Source organism: Tauraco erythrolophus, chromosome Z (genome assembly GCF_009769465.1).
Source record: "Tauraco erythrolophus isolate bTauEry1 chromosome Z, bTauEry1.pri, whole genome shotgun sequence".
NCBI classification, from domain to species: Eukaryota; Metazoa; Chordata; class Aves; order Musophagiformes; family Musophagidae; genus Tauraco; species Tauraco erythrolophus.
Genome location: NC_141496.1, coordinates 31,561,232 through 31,573,238, shown reverse-complemented (window position 1 = coordinate 31,573,238; position 12,007 = coordinate 31,561,232). Strand labels below are relative to the sequence as shown.

At 46.0% G+C, this 12,007-nt stretch overlaps 1 protein-coding gene across 2 annotated transcripts in view; it reads left to right on the top strand.

Annotated features, from left to right (window-relative positions):
* Nucleotides 1-1,038: 1,038 nt before the first annotated feature.
* Nucleotides 1,039-12,007, top strand: part of MAP1B (microtubule associated protein 1B) — a 73,119-nt gene continuing 62,150 nt past the window's right edge. For both annotated transcript variants that reach the window (XM_086628939.1, XM_086628938.1), the window contains exons 1-2: nucleotides 1,039-1,214; nucleotides 5,894-5,995. The gene's annotated coding sequence lies outside the window, so the exon portion shown is untranslated. The remainder of the gene's footprint in view (nucleotides 1,215-5,893; nucleotides 5,996-12,007) is intronic.

Here is a 12,007-nt window from a genome sequence, read left to right as displayed (position 1 = left end):
GTGAGTCTCAGTGACTATGGGGGAGCAGACATCTGACTTTCATATGGAGAGGAACGGAACCTTTGTTTTTGTAATTGTAGATGTTTTCCGATACCGTTGCTCCCTGGAGTTGCTTGAGCCTGGTCAAAATTAGATACCCAAAGCGCTTTGAACTTCTAGAGCCTTAAGAGCGTGGGTTTCAGCAGCTAGTTCAAAACCGGTGCTTTTCTGGTTAAGTCATATATCCATGGGCCTTGAATATGTGCAGGAAGTCTATAGATGAAGTATCTTATTAAGTGAACTGCTTTCAAATCAACAAAGGTAGCAAGAACGCCCAGATTGCTGGTTGAGTGTAGGGGGAAGCATGACTCAAATTTTGCTGCAGTGCCATAGCGAGATGCGAGGCAGGACCCTCGGCCTCGCACACGGGAACTGCTTTTTCATCCGACGGCAACAGGGCTGCGGCTGGAGCCCCGACACCGCCTTTCCCAGATGAGTTCCCGGGTCTGCCAGGGCATCACCTGCGGCTCCTCCCCGCCGCGCTTCAAGGCTGGGACCCCGGGAGAGCCTCGGGGAGCCGAGGCAGCGGAGGCAGACCGCGGGGCTGAGCGGCCCGGCAGGGTGACGCCCCGGCGCGGCGCGGCACGGCACGGGGAGTTAGGGACGCGGGATGACCGGGGGCGCGGGACCTGCGCCGGCCGGGGCAGCGCGGGCCGAGGGGTCCCGGCGCCGGGGCCGGGAGCGGGCCCGGGGCGCACCCCTCGGCGTCCCCTCGAGGCGTTGTTCGCCCCCGCATCCTTCCTGCTTCCGGGGGCCGCTGCGGGGAGGATTTGCCGCAGATGACATCAGCTGTGGATACTGGAAAAGTGGCGGTGCGGAGATGCGTCGGCTCCCCCTCCCCTTCTTCTTCTCCTCCTCCTCGCCAGGTCCCTGCCCTGCACCGTCTCCGTATAAAAGCGCCGCCGTCCCCGCCCGCCTTCACTCCCTCCCTGCCGCCTGCGGAGCCGCAGCCGAGCGGCCCTCTCCCTCAGCGCCGCGGGGCGGAGCGGGGCGGCGGCGATGGCCACCGTGGTGGTGGAAGTGGACTCGGAGCCCTCCTGCAGCATCCCCAACCCCACCCCCCTCGCCCAGCCTCTCCCACCGCTTCCTGGACAGCAAATTTTACCTACTGGTGGTCATCGGCGAGCTAGTGACCGAGGAGCACCTGCGCCGGGCCATCGCCAACATCGAGCGAGGTGAGGCGGCGGCAGCGGCCACGCCGCAGGCAGCGCCGCGGCACCCCCCGCCGGCGCCTTCCCCTCTTCGGACGTGGCCGGGGCTCATCCCCCCGCCCCACACCCACCCACTCCACGCAGGGCACGGGCACGCGAGCCGCCAAGCCGCGGTCTCCGGCTCTTTATTCCACGCGATTCCCGCCGCGCCGCAGCCCCCGCCATCCCTCCCCGGCGGGGTGCGGGCCGGGCCCCGCTGCCGCCCGCGCAGAGAGCCGCAGCGGGCCGGCCGCCCCCGCCCGCCGAGCGAGCCCCTGCCCGCCATTGTTGGGGCGGAGGGGCCGGGGTGGGAGCCCCGCGCCCGCAGCGCCGCCGCCGCCGAGCCCGTCTGCCCGGAGACACCGGCGGGTGGGCGTGGCGCAGTCCGCACTGCGGTCCCTATGGCAGCCCGGAGCGGACAAAGGGCGGCCGCGGCGCCGGCGGCGAAGGCGGCTGGGGATGGGCTGGGCTGGGGCTGCGGGCCGGCTGCTCCCCGCAAACCCCGTCCCCCCCGCCGCCAGACCAAACCGGAGGGGCTCAGGGCTTTTCCTCCTCCTCCTCCTCCCTCGGCGGCGAAGACTGCCCGAGCGGGAGCGCAGCCGTGCCTTTGTGTCTAACTTTGGGCGGTGAGACTTTTCTCGCTGCTGGAGAATTTTCCAGGACCCGAGCTTTATATGGACATATAAGAATATTTCAATAAAGAAAAACCGTACGGGTGACAAGGCTAATACCTGAGTGCTCAGCCGCGTTGTTGTCCGGCTACCGGCTGCTTTGGCTCGCTGTGTATTTGTCTTTTTCTTAAGACGGCGATACAGGGAGGTATCGCCAGTGAAATGACAGTTTTGTAAGTTCTTGATGTGGTTTTTATACAATAGATTGCAGTCTACACGCAGAGGGGAAAGCAAGCCCCGTCGCAGTAACAGTGGTATGAAGCACAAAGAAAATCATTGCCGAACCCTGTAGATTGTTAAACTCAATCGATACATGATTTTGTAACATATATTTTTGTTCTGAGCTGGTGAAAGCAGAGATTTCAGAAACCTGCCATTGTTAGAGGGAAAGAAGAGACGCTGGAACGGGGAATTGGTAGCAGCCTTCTGATGTAGGTGTGGTTCAGCAGCCCAGCTAGGACTTGGTTTGTCTCTATTGTTGCTTTCTCAAGCATTGTTGCTTTAGCTGGCTGTTTTCTCTTGATTCTTCTTTGTGTCTGTTTGTGATAAAGGGCTACCTCATCACAGCTAACCAGCTTCACCACGACCTGTTCATCTTTATTGCTACCTTTGTCTCCTAGGGAGAACTACTGAGGCAGATGCTTTGTCATTCAGAGCCTCTTCAGCATTGCACTTTCCTAATCTATCTAATTTTCGGTTCTGTCAGAAGTGAATTAGCTGCGTTTTATTTAAATTATTAAGAATTATAGTCCAAATGGATAAAACCTCTGCCTCAAGCAGCTGATGTCATCCATCCTCTGAAGAAATGCTCTTCGGTCTCTTCTTGAAGCTTCTATTGTACAGTTGCTGCTGCATAGCTCTGTTGCTGCTACCTTGCCTCTATGCATAACACCTACTTACAGTTTTAGATGTTCAGAGAGAACGCTCTGGCCTTTTTATTCATCATTTTGGATTAGAAGTCACCTTGCTGCTCCTGGTGTCAGATGCTCTGATTAAGATTTTGCCTGCTAGGAAAAAAACTTGATCAAATTTTGGGGTGCATTGTTCTGGATAAGTAGACTGGGAGTCTGAAGCTTTATCTGCGTGAGGCAAATATGGGTTCAACTATTCTCTTTCTCTTTCGAAAGTGTGCTGTAGTCTGGAAAAACCCTGCTTCTTTCAGCCTTTATTCTCAACAGAGCCTTAAATGCTTTTTGAGTTCTTGATAACTCTGCTACACTGTCTTCTCTGGTACGTCTCTGAGTACCATCACTGAAAACTGTGGATTCATGCGCCAAACTGCAGAGCAACGTGTCAAAGAAAAGATCTGCTGATACACATCAGTGGCGTGATGCTACGCAACCTGGTGGAATGCAGAGTCATTTCTATTAGGACCATGAAGAGGGAATGGCGTGGCGAGATATATTTTCAGTAATTACATTTGGGATGTGACTTTGCTAAGGGGGCAATCCTCCAACCCACCGTCTGCCAAAAAAGAAGAGGGGAGTGAAGGGAGATTTTGCCACTGATTTGGCAGATGCTACTGGGTGTGCCCTGCCTGCTGTCTGATTAGTCCTGTGTCTAGTGGCATTGCACTCCTTAGACTGCAGGAAGAAATAGCTCCAGTTCAGCCATGCTTCCAGTGGTTATGTCCTTGCTGTTAATGATCTACATCATTGGATTGACCTTGGATTTTAGTTCCAGATTTACCTCCATTCTACGCAAACCTGATTTGGTTACATAATGAATATAATAAATTATGCTACTTTATAATGTACATGCATAATTTTTGCATCCAGACTGCTGACTCATGCAGCTGCAAATTTGGGATATTCTATCCAAATCCTAGCTTCAGCTTCTAGGACTGCTGTGTGCGTGGGATGTCAAGTCTTCCCGCTCCGTTTATTTTGTTCTGAATACTGTATTTTGGACATTGCCTGGCTCAGCAGTCTGACTATGCCTAATCAGAACCTCATCCCTACTGCAAATTTGGATTCATGACAAAAGCAGCAAGGGATGGTGGACAGGCCTGTAATTAGCAGCACTGCAGAATCATAGTCCATATTACTTAATTGACTTCCAGAAAGCTTTGTAGCCTCCTCACACAAGCTTGCTGTTAGAGGCCAACAAGCTATTTATCTTCTAGCTTCTTGAAGTTCAGCACTCATTCATTCAACATACTTCAGCTTCGTGATCAATGTCAGTTTACAAGTCATAGTTTTCATATGTGCTGTATGTGCGTGGTATTATATCATTTCTTTCTCCCAAAATTCCAACACCTGGAAAACATTAAAGCCTGCTGAGCTGTATCTGCCAAAATTATGCCCTGAAAATGCAGCATATGGCCAAGAGATTTTTGAGAAATGAAAATAAGGAGACTTGCAGAAGAGACTCACTGCTTATGCCTCTGAACAATGATGCATCAGTCAGGAAGTGGAGGTGGCAGGTTATAACTGAGTTATTTTTTCTTCTTGAGTGGTTATGAAACACACAGGCAATACTGTATTTCCAAATTTATTTAGAGTTTCAAATGGCAGCTACTTAATAGCTTGTAGCATATCTCAGCAGTAAGTATGCTTCTATCTGGAATGGGTTTCTGAGAAGGAAAAGCCCTGGATGAATTCACCCTCAAGAGGCTTCAAGCTCTTGAAATGCAGATGTTCATTTTTGCATGGAGAACCTACCCAGAGCTGCTATGGGAGACCGGCACTGTGGATTTGGTTTCTCTGCTCTTCCCTCTCTTGTCCTCTTCATCCTTCAGCCCTACAACATGGCTTCTGCCAGACCGAGTCCTGACGTTTCTGCTGCCTTGGACGAGAATCTAGCATGGGAGGTGGCGTTGGCAGTAATGTTCACAGCCTGAAACCCTGATGGTTGCCAGCAGAAGCGTTAGTGCTAGTCCCGTGGTGAGGGGTTGGCCACACACCTCTTCAGGCATCTCCTCACCAAACCCCAAAGTAATTAAACTCAACAATTTCATGCAAAGGCACGGTCAGGCATGTGGGGAGGGGCCACCAGACACCTCCTTACCTGCAGTTCCTTTTGCATTTGCAGCTAATTTGTGTAGTCTAATGACATTCCTTTAGGGGAAAAATAAAAAAAAAAAAATCACTGTAATGTTAGTGTTCAAAATCGCAGCAGTGCCTGGACTTACCTGTAGTGCAAACGCCTGCTTATTATTTTTCAAAACTAGAAGATTTTTCAGAACAAGAAAATTACAGAAAAATGTTAGCATGTTCTTTTGTTTGGTTTTTGGTTGAAATGATTTCCCCACCTCCCCCAGTCAAATTTCAGTCTTTAAATATATTTAGAATAATATATTTTCTGATCATATGTGCGTCAAGTATCTTAGTTTCTAAGTAGCTGGGAGCTGGGGAAAAATGGTAGGGAATAGAGATGTGCTGTTTAGTTTTTAGAAAGAAAAAAATCAAGCATAGCATTTTTAAATCTCAAAACTAGAATTTTGATACTTCATAAATAAAAGATCACTTAGATTTTAATTTAAAATATGTGGTTCAAAGCTTTTGAATGAAGAAGTCAGCGATTTAATACTTTGTACTTAATTATTAATTTGCAACATGCTAAGTGATGCTGTCTTTTTTTCTTAGAGGGACAAGTACAATAGTCCTGCAATGTGACTAAAGTGTCCTCTGAGTGATTCACTCTTTCGGTTTTGTAAATCAGTGTATTGCTATTTTAAAGTCAATTCAGGGACATCACTAACTTCTAATGTGCCTACTAGGATGTGGGAACCAGCAGTCCTAAGGCAAGATTTTAAAGGATGGTCACCCATCTGAAAGACAGATTTCCTCTTGCTTGTGACTGATTCCTGTCCAGAGTGCTCCTTGTGAGCACTCAGCACTTTCCAAAAAATAACTGTGTGCCTTGAAAGGAAGATAGACTGGATTTGGAATTTAGAAATATGCAAATAGCGTAAACACACATGGAGAAATATTGTTAAAATTTCCAGTGCTTATGTATCAAGCTAGATGTATTTTGTATTTTGAATTTTAGGAATCCGATCATGGGACACAAACTTGATTGAATGCAACTTGGATCAAGAACTGAAACTTTTTGTGTCTCGCCATTCAGCTCGATTCTCTCCTGAAGTTCGAGGTGAGTTTTTGGAAGTGTTTGACAAAGGTGTTTTTGGTTTTGGTTTTGAAGAGCAGAATTAATAAATACAGTCTGGAATAGTATGGCCCATTTTCCTTTGTGATTCTTTACAATAAATATTTTTTCCTTTATTTTAAAATATGGCTTGAAAATTATAATTTGTTTTAACTTTCTCACAACTTCACTTTAAAATAATCAGCCTTTTAGGTTAGCTTCATGTATTTCACCATGATTACTTTGGTAGTAGATATTAGTTTTATGGGCACATTAAAGTTAAGTAAAACTCACTTTTTGGCTGAACAGTTTGTTTACGTAGCACCAAGCTAGTAGTCCCAGAGACTGAAGCTTATTGCGGTAGGTAGAGCACATAAAAAAAAACAAACAACAAAACTGAAAGGTTGTTTCTACAGTTTGAGAGAGCCAGAAATGGTGTTGCAGCTGTTGTGCAAGCGTGGCTCAAGCCCTGTGTTTCTTCCCAAAGGACTTGGACTTTTCTCTTTCCTCATATGAAAAACTGAGGGGCGGGGGGTCTGCCTTGACTCGCAGGAAGGCTCTTTGGCTTGTATGAGGAAGTTAGAAGTTTACAGGGCTCATAAGACTAAATCTGTCTTGCTGCCTTTTCTTCAAGCCTGTCCTTCCTTTAGAGGATTCATACAATAAAGCAAAGCAAAACGAAAAAATCCAGTTTTGTGAAGTGTAAAATTTGATTTTCTTGTGGTTTCATGGGAATCAAGTGTTTGGTAAGTTTTCGAACATTTTTTACTTTAACAAATGCTGAGTGAGCAAGGATGAAATTAATCACAGTTTTCGCGTAAAAAATATATAACCTTCTCAAAGGAGTAGAGGTTGCTTTCATTAGTGAAATCAGTGTGGCCATGTGCACGTTGACTAGTACGACCTAGTACTGACAAGTGTTAAAACTCCAGCTTCTGGAACGTCTCTTAGGTGGGGTGAAAAAGGGCTATAAAACGATGTATCATGCTACTACATCACATTCTAAGGGTCAATTGCTGTACACTGCCGACAAAGAGATCCAAAGATGCCTTGCTAGCATGCAGAATTGACCTGATGGTTTCAAATAATGTATCAGAATGTTTTGTGTAACTAATTCTTCCTCTTACAGCATAGGTTATAGGTGTATCTCCTCATATCTATAGAGAGTAAAACATTGCCAGAGTTAAGAAAAAAAAAAACCCACCTCTATGATTATTCTCCCTGTTTGAAAACCAACAGAATCAATACAACAATATTCAGTGTGATGATTCAGAGTCAAGGCATGTAGTTCCCAATTTACATGGAAGTAAACTCAGGACTAATACATGTTTCTCTTCAGTTTAATGCCATGAAACCAATTCAACTTCTCAGTGAAATCAGTTGCTTTGGTTTACAGAGAGGGTATTCTAATAAGTGAAATTAGCAGAATTTATCTTTAAGGAATGGAAGATGTGATGTATCCCATTTTTAATATGTATGTACTTAAAACTTCAGGAAGAAAAAAAGATCCTGCACTTCCTCTTTAGCAAAAAAAAGCTCCAGTATGTCTAATTTTTTTCTGTCTTGTTTGATGATACATCCTGATAGCATTGCATGAATTAAAATAATGCAAACACTCTGCTTTCATATGAGAAATAAAATAAGATTAGGCACCCCTTTTTTCAACAGAAATACTATAGAATCCTCTAGGAATTTTTATCTAGGAATTGTATTTTTGGTTGATTTTTTTTCCTTGCTTGTCTAGACTTGCCTGTTTAGTCTGTCATTGTGTTGAATTACAGCTTAATTGCATGTGATTGGAATTCATCAACTTCTCTATGACAAGCAGTAATGAATGTGTTTTTTCACCACTGCTCAATCTTTACAATAAACTGCCAAAATCTTTGTTGAAAAGCATTAAGGGAGCCTGAATCTTGGATAAAGAGAACATCCAGGAATAAAGCTGGCCCTCTTGGCCAATTTCTTGTCCAAAATTTTGTGGGGAAGCCCACTGGAACCTCCAGAACCCCACTGCACAGATCAGAGGATCATTTATTTTAGTTTCTCTCTGTGGTTCTCTGATGTAGAATCTGCATGAGGCTCCTTTGTATCCTCTACAGTTTGGTGGGGAGAAGGGTTTTTTGTTGCCATTTGTTAATAAAATGTCCGAATGTTTGGGTTCTGTTACAATACTCAAATGTTGAATTTTGAGTGTTTAACCAATGAAATGGTCAATGTTCATACTAAAGAAATGATTGTAAGTACGTATGTATTCTCTTATGGTCCCAAACTCAGAAATTCTGTGGAATTTGGGTAACTAGGTGACCTTTTGTCCAAGGAAAAATTCATCTAAGGTGACAGGGTAGTCTGTGAGATGTAATTAAATAGCCTTTTTAATTTTTTTTTTTTCTTTTTCAGTCTTTTGAAACTGAAGTCTTTGTGCAACTCACACATAGGGACAGTTTACTCTTGAGGAAGGGTAGAGTCATCTAGTGTGTCTGCACAGCTCCTAGTGTAGTCAGGTCTGACTGCTGACTGAAGCCTGTTTGATTATAATGTTTAATTATGGTAATTGCAGTGCCGGCTCAGTACATGCTTGTACGCTGCTCAGAGCAGCTCGAGGATACGCACAGCAGCAATGTGAAGGGTAGGACTCTTTCTCCAAAAGGAGTCTTTCTCCAAAAGGAGGCTTGGAGGAAATGGGGCCAGCCCTGTCCCCGCCATATGCCTGCGATGTCGAAGGAGAGACATGCTAAAGAATATGTCTGTCAAAGCATTCACCTGTTTCACTTCAGGAATTCGAGGTCTAATCCTTCTCCCTGTGTAATGAATAGCACTGTACATATTGATACTGCAGGGAGCATGACCAGATCCCCACTTTTGTACTCTTTTCAAGGGAAAGGATTGTCACAGTGGTATCTGTGCATCCTATATTCAGCTGCTGGGCAATTTATGGATGATTTATGATTTGTGAAAAACAGGATTCAGAATGGAAATGCCAGCAGATCTTTTCTGATACCTTGTAAAGCAGCTGAGTTAGCAGACTCCTTCATAATATAAAATCTTGCAGGGATGTTGTTGTCAGGTGCTGATGAAAAATGAGTAACAGAGCTTATTAACTGGTTGCCAAGACAACAGGCAACATGACTTAAAATGGGTACTTCCAGTGCTTGCCTCTGTTTTCTCTGTCATGTACTGATAATCTCCATCTCATGTTAACTTCCCAAGGACAAAAAATTCAAACAATGAATTTTAACATGTACGTGCTGGAAAGGGAACTTTGTATCTGGTAGTGAGGCAGAGCAAGTGGAGAGTCTTGGAAAGAGCTCTATTGAAATGGCAGCTGTACCAACCAATCTTTTCTTAATTAAAAAAAAAAAAACAAACCAGAAAAGAAAAGTATATCCGCTGCATAAAGCAGCTTCACAAAAGACCAAGTAGATGGGTTTTGGGTTGTGGATATGATGGATACGGGAAGAGCAACTGACATCATCTACCTGGACTTATCCAAAGCATTTGATACTGTCCCACACGACATCCTTGTCTCTAAACTGGAGAGACATGGTTTTGATGGATGGACTACGCGGTGGATAAAGAACTGGCTGGATGGTTGCACTCAAAGAGTTGTGGTCAATGGTTCAATGTCCACGTGGAGGCCTGTGAAGAGTGGTGTTCCTCAGGGGTCAGTACTGGGGCCAGTGCTATTTAACATCTTTGTTGGTGACATGGACAGTGGGATCGAGTGCACCCTCAGCAAGTTTGCAGATGACTCCAAGTTGTGTGGTGTGTGGACATGCTGGAGGGAAGGGATGCCATCCAGAGGGACCTTGGCAGGCTTGACAGGTGAGCCTATGCAAACCTCATGAAGTTCAACAAGGCCAAGTGCAAGGTCCTGCACGTCGGTCGGGCAATCCCAAGCACAAGTACAGGCTGGGTGGAGAATGGATTGAGAGCAGCCCTGAGGACTTGGGAGTGTTCGTTGATGAGAAGCTCAACGTGAGCCATCAACGTTCACTGGCAGCCCAGAAAGCAAATCGTATCCTGGGCTGCATCAAAAGAAGTGTGGCCAGCAGGTCGAGGGAGGGGATTCTGCCCCTCTACTCAGCTCTTGTGAGACCCCACCTGGAATACTGCATTCAGCTCTGGAATCCCCAACATAAGAAGGACATGGACCAGTTGGAGAGGGTCCAGAGGAGAGCCACGAAGATGATAAGAGGGCTGGAGCACCTCTGCTTTGAAGACAGGCTGAGAGAGTTGGGGCTGTTCAGCCTGGAGAAGAGAAGGCTCCGGGTGATCCTATAGCAGCCTTCCAGTACCTAAAGGGGGCCTACAGGAAAGCTGGTGAGGGACTTTTTACAAGGGTGTGTGGTGATAGGACAAGGGGCAATGGATTTAAACTGAAAGAGGACAGATTTCGATGAGATCTAAGGAAGAAATTTTTTACATTGAGAGTGGTAAGGCAGTGGAACAGGTTGCCCAGAGAAGTTGTGGATGCTCCGTCCCTGGAAGTGTTCAAGGCCAGGTTGGATGAGGCTTTGGGCAACCTGGTGTCGTGGAGGATTTCTCTGCCCATGGCAGGGGGGTTGGAACTAGATGATCTTTAAGGTCCCTTCCAACCCTAACCATTCTGTGATTCTATATGGGAGAGTGAAGCCATTGGGGGCCTTTCTGCAAGACTTCCACATCGACAGTTTTTCCCTCAGTTTCCACGTGGGGACGCTTTACTGTTGCATTGTTGTGTATTCAAGCCCTTGTCTAGATGAAATTCATTTTATTTAAATAGCTGTGCAGTAGCTATTTAGTAGCCTAACCCTCTAAGAAATACTTGTCAAGTAACGCACTGTGGCTACTTTGTGCTTTGTTCTGCTGTTATGAACAACATGTATCTGTGGAAGACGTGTTTCCTATCTGAAGCAGTACCAGGAGGTCTCCTGTTGCCCGTAAGTCTGCAGTTGGTGACTGCACCGGCTTAAGTGAGTCCTTCCTTACCTGTGTCCAAGGCTTTATTTTCACCAGCTTGCCTGCTGCCGGGCGGAAACTTTGCAAAGTGCAAGACGTTTGATTTTCCCTCAGCAGCCACCTGCCTCAGCAGCAGCAGTGGGCTTGCCTCCTTCAGGCTTCCTAAAGAAGGTCGTTGTTCTCTGAAACTGTCATTAGCCCCAAAAGCCTGAACAGCTTTCATTCCGAAAGTTACCATTTCAAAAGTTACTGTTTAGGACTGTTAGTATCTGTGGAGGATTTTGGATCTGGGAATCTTGCTCATCAATGCCCACAGCTCCATACTTTGCTGAAGTGGTGTATAGTCCCGTTGCCTTTGCCAAAGCAGATCTAAACCCAGTTTATGTCAGACCTAGTAACTTGCAATGTGGGCTTGAGGAGTCGCTGATAAAATCCTAAAGGGCGTGGTTTTAATGCTGCCTTACTGAAAACTGCAGTTCATCAAAATTTGTCAAGTAGAGAGCATAGGTACTTGAGCAAAGCCTATCACGTAAAATGAAAGAAAGAGAAAAGAGCCAAGAAGTCAAGACTGGCTTTCTCAGCAGGTATCAGACTACCATCACTAAGTGCCTAGGAGTTAATTTCGCTTAAAATCTCAAGTAGTCTGGTATGCACTTGTAGGGACATCCTATAAATACTATTCTTCAGTTATTAGGGACTGTGATAACTGGAATAGCTATCGAGTGGAGTCATTTTAACTCATTATATGTTTGGAGAGGTTAATTTTAGTTGGCTACCAGACTTGCTTTGTGTCTCAAAGTGTTGTGCCTTGGAAGAAAAATGGAGGCGGAATAGGAGTTGAATAGGGAATTGAGCTGACTCACTGCTGCGGCTGTGAACAGTGGCCCCTGCAAGGCGTTGCTGCCAGACCAGGCTGCAGTGGTGGGATGCAGAGGCCGCATGAGGCTGGGGACCCCGATATCCTCGCAGGGGCAATCAGCTGGGGGGCACCCATAGCCCTCTCAGATGCTCACGAGGGTGTTTTTTTTTTGTGGGATGCTGGGATTTTGGTGGTTCAGGAGACTATTACAGTGTAATAGC